Genomic DNA, 6,735 nt, shown 5'->3' with positions numbered 1-6,735 from the left:
GAGTCATGGTTAGGACTTTTTGTTCTACTTCATCTTAGATAAGTAGGTATAGTATGGTTTTGGTGGATAAATGCTAAAATGAGATGTTTAAAATGGTTATCCTCGATGCTTTGTAGAGAATTGACTGTGGGCAACTGGATAAAAGGAGGAAGAGTGGTAAAAATGCTTTATGTATTAGTGTAGATGAGTGATATTAATGGCTCGAACCATAGCATTAGCAGTGAAATTCATGAGAATTTAGTTAGTTTCAGGATATATTTTAAGGTATGGGCTGTGCTAAATCACTTCAGTAGTTCCCAACTCTTAGCAAGTCTGTAGACTGGAGCCCGCCAGACTCTCTGTCCATGGGATTCTCCAGGCGAGAATACTGGAGTGGGTTGCCATTTCCTTCTCCAGAGAATCTTCCTGACCCAGGGACAGAACACATGTCTCTTAGTTCTCCTTCACTGGCATGCAGGTTCTACCACTAGCACTACCTGGGAAGCCAACCATAATTGGCAAATTTTGATGTATGAGAAAGAGTGAAATCAAAGGTGCCAATCAGGTGAGATTACAGGTAACAGATAACTAGCAAAAGAAAAAAAAAACAAAAAATTGCAGGCTTTTTTCTAATCTCTATGTTGGGAAGATTGTTAGCCGTATTAAAGAGACGAAAAGTGAAGGAAAATAAGAAACCAGAGAATGTGTATGTTAACATCTCTTAAAAACAGAATTATGGTTTAAAAAAACAGGTGAGCCATCATATCTCTAATATAGCATCTATAATTGGATGTAATCCTAATTAAGATCTGTCATCTAGTCTTAAAATAACTCTATTTTATTGATTTGCTGTTCAATAAAAATGCATTTGCCTCCTAGAGAGTATTCACAAAGAATAAAAAATCTTGATGTATAACTGCAATCTTTGGATTTATAGGCAAGATCATGGAAATAAGTATATTTCTTCAAGTGACTTCTATATTGGGAATGATAATGTAATGGCAGATTTAATGGAGGATTTTATATGTAAATTTTCAAAATACCTTCTCAAATGCGGATTTGAATCTCAACACCTAAGCAGATTACATTCTCACATCTTTCCAAGACAGCATTTAGATTTGATTCAGAAATCTGTTTTGGCTGGAGCTGTGAACCCAAATCAAAAATCCCCAGCTTAAACCGCTGTCTCCAAAACAGCACAGACTAGGATTTCCCTAAGCAGAAAAATTGTAGACAGCTAGCATTCATTTGTTTATGATGCATAAATGTTTCTGAGTCAAAGCATTGCATTTATTTATTGGACACAAAATTTCTAAAGCATAACTCTGGGTCTTAGAAAGTTCAAGGTCTACATGTCTTAAATATGAACAAATATGTTTCAATTAAAAAAGTAGTCACTATATTTTTTAAAATTTACATTTGTTCAAAAATCCAGCCTATTATGTAACAGCTGAATATATTTTGAAGAAAAAAAGCTTTAGGTTGATGAAAACTTTTACTGTTATAACTTTTAAATCACAATTTAAAAAAATCTTCACTGAAATCTGATTATAATTTTATCCAAAACACAAAAATTGAGAGAAAAGAAAAATTGACAGAGGCAGGGCTGTGGCAGAGACTCAATTAATAACATCTATTTTCTATGTGACTTAGAGTTTTCAAAGTATGTTTCTTTCAAGTAAAATACTTGTACTTTTTTAGACTAAGAAATGCTATGTATCTTGATACAAAGTTGAGCAAAGTGTACATGTGCAGGTTAGAGGTGTCACAAAATCACTGAGAAAAAATTATGTGTTGTATTCTAAACCTAATACCTAAGACATTTTTAGAATCTTTGCTCAGTAATATGAATAAAAACTGATGACCATTAGAGATTCAAAATGTCACAGTATATACTGCCACATTGATGCAACCTTTTCCAATTTCTTGATAAAATCAATAACTTCACATATTATTTAATATATGTCAAAGTGGTATGGAGCCACTACTATTCAATTTACTTATTAATAAAAATAATTTCAGAGTCTGAATATAATGGCATCCAATATTAAAAGTGACACAAGCTCCTCAGAAATATTTTAAATAAAGCATATATTAGAAAGCAGGGAATTTTGAATTAAGATTACAGTATGTTAGAAATCTTGGCAATCCAAATTGTCCAAATACGCAGTCATTGTTAAGAAACTTGTTTTTTTTTTTTTTTTGAAGATGCATTATATATACTGAAAATCAAATAGTGATAGAACAAGTGATATCATTTAGTATTATGTTATTTTTATGTAATTAAGATAACCAAATATCAACCAACCAAGTTGCACCTTGGCATAATTTTAATAACCCTCACTTTTAATAATCTTCATTTTTGCTCTCAAACTTGGCCTGGAATGAATGATAAACTGTATGACCACTTATCTTTAATATATTATTTAGCACAAAATTAAGAAAAAACAAAAGAGAAATATTGGGTTTGCCTTTGTTCATTTTCTAAGGAAACCTGTGAAAATCCTTTAGAACACCTATGTCAAATGTTTCATTTAATGTAACTATTTCAAACAATTAGTGGGGAATTCCTAGGAAATGATGCTGAAAGGATCCTTCTTCCTTTCTAACACACACTTATAGGTGGCATGATTTAAACATTCTTTTTTTTTTTTTTTTAATTGAACATTCTTAAATCAAGGCTATTAAAATGTCAACAATTGTCCATCTCCTGGTTGATAGTAATGACAGTTTTCTATCTTGCTATTGTTTAGTCATTAGGTTATGTCTGACTCTTATGACCCCAGGGACGACAGCCTGCCAGGCTTCTAGGCATGAGTCCTGGAGTGGGTTGTCATTTCCTTCTCTGGGGGATCTTTCCAACTCAGGGATCAAACCCATGTCTCCTGCATTGGCAGGTGGGTTTTTTACCATTGTGCCACCTGGGAAGTATCATACCACTATATATTTAATTTAATTAATTACCACTGTTTTTGTGTCACAAAGCTCTCAACAGAAAGCTACATCCATTGTTAGTGATGATTCAGGTGTCTACATGAGGACATGTTTCAACAGACCCCAAGATGGCATGTTTTACACTCAAGCTGTGGCATTTCACTAGATAACCCATATTGGCCATTGGTTTTATCAGTGAATCATGCTATATTACTAGGTAGCAAGTTTAACTGTCAAAGTCCTTTTGTATTGGTAGGTTAGGTAATAAGTGTGTGGAATGGTTTTTCTGTAACTCATGAGTGTGTGGCCACCTCTTCTTGAAATTGACCAAGGCCTTAGGAACCTGGGTTGGCCCTTCTGGAATGTGACATTTCCATTGGAAATGTGGAGGAAAATGGTGCATCAGGGTTTAAATTTCCTCTTCATTTAAGGCATATTTTAAATCACTGCAGTGTGAGCAATTTCCTCCTTGGAAGTCAGCATCGGAATGCCTTCAACACAAATGAACATTTAAACACCTACCAATAGCTCATATTGTGTTAAAACATGTCTGACCTACAGATGAAATACTGTGGAATAATTCAAATAGCTTTGTGAAAGGAGTGCAAAGGGATATTACAGGCCTTGTCACATGGAATCCAGTTAATCTTGATCGTTTTTAGGAAGAACACAAAACAGAAAATGTTGATGTTGTCCAAGGATTCATACCAGGTACCATAATTGCAGCAGTCTGTTCAGTGACAGTTTTGGTATTAGCCCTCATCTGTGCGGTAGTATCTGTGTTCCTGTTTCAACTCTGATTTTCCACAGAAGAGAGGGTAAGCATCAGTGATATCCACTGTTAATGGAATAGTTTTGCACAGGACCTTGCCTCTATGAAGTCTTTTGTTAAAATACCAAGTACTTTTTCTTCTCTTAGTTCAACTATAATTTTGACAAGCTTTACAAGTATAGAGGGTACCTGGCAATACAAGACAAATGTGGATATGGAACTTGCCAGCAGGAGTTCATGGAGTGTGTCCAACTACCAGTCTGCATGTTTGCACTGGGCTTACACATCCCATATGTTCATATCAAATAATATTTATCAAGTGACCATCAATCACAACCCAATCAAAGAATCCAGGATCCCCAGAATAACTGCAACCACTTTTTTTAGGCCAAAAGTAATGTCCCTTGAAATAATGGGAATGCTGAAAGGGATATTTGTTTATCAAAGTATTACTTTAACCCAGGATACAAGGAATAATAGATATTTGAGCTTCATTCCAAGCAAGCGCAGCATTGCTTGGCAAACTAGAAACCTCTTTTTTTGTTTTTGTTTGTTTTTGTTTCTGTTTTTGTTTTCCTAGGGTATATAAAAAATTGGGGAATACAATCAGCACTTTCATTCAGGGTAACAGGCCACAGACTTTCCCCTCAGTCTTCATTTTACTAGAATGGACTCACTGCTGAGTAGGAGAATAATTTGCATGCAGAACAGAGGCTCAGGGGAACCTGTGAAGCCTTTTCCTTCTAAGGGGACATTCTGGGTTACAGTTAGAGGGTATCCACTGCACTCTTAGGTCTTCCCTAGTGGCTCAGATGGTAAAGAATATGCCTGCAATGCAGGAGACCCCAGTTTGAGGCCTCAATCCCTGTGTCAGGAAGATCCCCTGGAGAAGGGAACCCACTCCAATATTCTTGCCTGGAGAATTCCATGGACAGAGGAGCCTGGTGGGCCACAGTCCATGGGGCCATGAAGAGTCAGACATGACCAAGTGACGGTCAGGGGACTGTGTAGTTTCCTCAGTTCTGTCTTGCTGCAGCAAAAATTTGAAGTGATGGACCAGTGTTACAGCTCAGTTACAGCTCAGTTTTATTTGGCAAGCAAAGGAAAATACATCCTTGAGGTGTAATGGCAGGCTGACCCAAAAGAAGAGAGTGGCTCAATTTTGGCTCCTCTTTTTATACTCCCCCAAGCCTGCCCTATGTAAATTGGGCTAGCCAGGAGGGCTGTTTGCTTCACCTGAGGCTCTCATCCTTCCCTCAGATATTCCTTTGTTCTCTTTTCTTGGGCTTTTTCCTTTCTTTGTCTTTTAGCCACCGCTATTTTGGGCTCCTTTTTCCTATTCTAGCTACCTAACATTCTCCCCTCAAGAGATGGGAGGCCCAATTCTTTGGGAGTAGGGGCATTGAGGTCTCTCTGGCTACTTCTTGCTGAACTGGCATGGCGAGGGGCATTGGGCCTCCCCTTCTTGCTAGTCTCAAGCCTCAGAGTCCTTATAGCGGTGTCCATCTAAGGGGAGTGATATTTTCCATGGTTGGGTGTAGTTTTATATATTCTTGCTGAACTGGCACTGCATATTGTAGCCTATTGACCTGGGCAGAGACAAAACAGGTTAGACAATTGATAATACATGGAACAATCATAAGCAGCATCAATATGACGATAACAGGGATTAATACAGGTTTTAGCCAACTCCGAAGTCCCCCTCGCCAGGAGAAGGATCCCCTAAAGAGAGATTATAGCCACCCTGAGAACTCTCCAGCTTGTTCTTTGAGATTCTGTAGTATCTGATTGTTTTTCTTAAGGACTATGAGACCTTCTTTACTTAACTGGAGGTATTTACCCAGAAAGAATATGTCTCATTCAAGATGGCTCAAGTCCCTTCTTGTTCAGAGATCAGGAGATCTGTCGCCTGTCTATTTTGGAGTACAACCCCTGCCAAGCCTTTTTCCTCTTTGTCTTTTAGCCACCACTATTTTGGACTCCTTTTTCCTATTCTAACTACCTAACAGTGACTAACACCGTCACTTTTCACTGCACTTAACTATAGAAGACGATTCTCTTTTGAAATTTTGAACCTTCCCACAGTGATGATGGTAGGTAGGTAGAACAGGAAAAAGGAGTCCAAAATGGCGGTGAATAAAAGACAAAGAAGCGAAAAGCCCGAGAAAATAGAACAAAGGAAGGTCCAAGGACCAGAGTGAGTATCTCTAAGAAAACAAACAGCCCTTCGCTAGCACAATTTACATAGGGCAGACCCAGTGGGGGAAGAAAACATAAAAATAGAAGAGCCAAAACATTGCGAGGTGGGGCTGGGGGCCGCAGGGGGCTTCTCGTCTTTTGGGTCGGCCTTCCTGAACGCCTCGAGGATGTATTTCCCTTTGCTAGCCAATAAACTGAGCTATAACCCGGTCTGTCAGTCGCTTCACATTTTTGCCTCGGGGAGACAGAACCGAGGAAATTACAAACTTCCCGGACAATGAAAAACCAAGGGATGAAGATTTAAGCAAACACACACCCTGGTGGCCCTCTAGGTTAGGTTTCTATTGCTGCACTAACAAATCACTTCCGATTCAGTGACTGAAAACAGCATTCATTCATCATCTCAGCATTTTTTTGTGTGTCAGAAGTCTGGAACATAAAGTGGTTCACCTCCTTTTTCGGCTCCGGTTTTTACAAGACTGAAATTAAACTCTCCAGGGGGCTGCAGGTTCTTTTGTGCGGGGTCGAGGGCTTAAGCCACTTCCAAGCTCACTCGGGGTGCTGGGTGACTTTAGCCCCAAGTCCTGTGGGCTGGCAGCCTGTGCCGACCTTGGCTCCCAGCAGGGCTAACGCCGCGTCACGGTGGACGCACTCAGGGCTCTAGGCTTGCCTTGGTAGGTCACTGCCTCTCATTCATCGCGGTAGGGATATTCCAGTTTAGCCTTGAACCCTGCCAGAGCCCAAAGCAGTGAGTAGCTCCAGGGGATCCTGTTTTAAAATCTATTCCACTTCCAAAAAATTTTAACACGGACACTGTAGCGTTTAATTCCCTCAGGTGATTGATTCTCAGG

Source organism: Muntiacus reevesi, chromosome 11 (genome assembly GCF_963930625.1).
Source record: "Muntiacus reevesi chromosome 11, mMunRee1.1, whole genome shotgun sequence".
Lineage (NCBI taxonomy): Eukaryota > Metazoa > Chordata > Mammalia > Artiodactyla > Cervidae > Muntiacus > Muntiacus reevesi.
Note: the sequence above shows the minus strand (reverse complement) of the source record.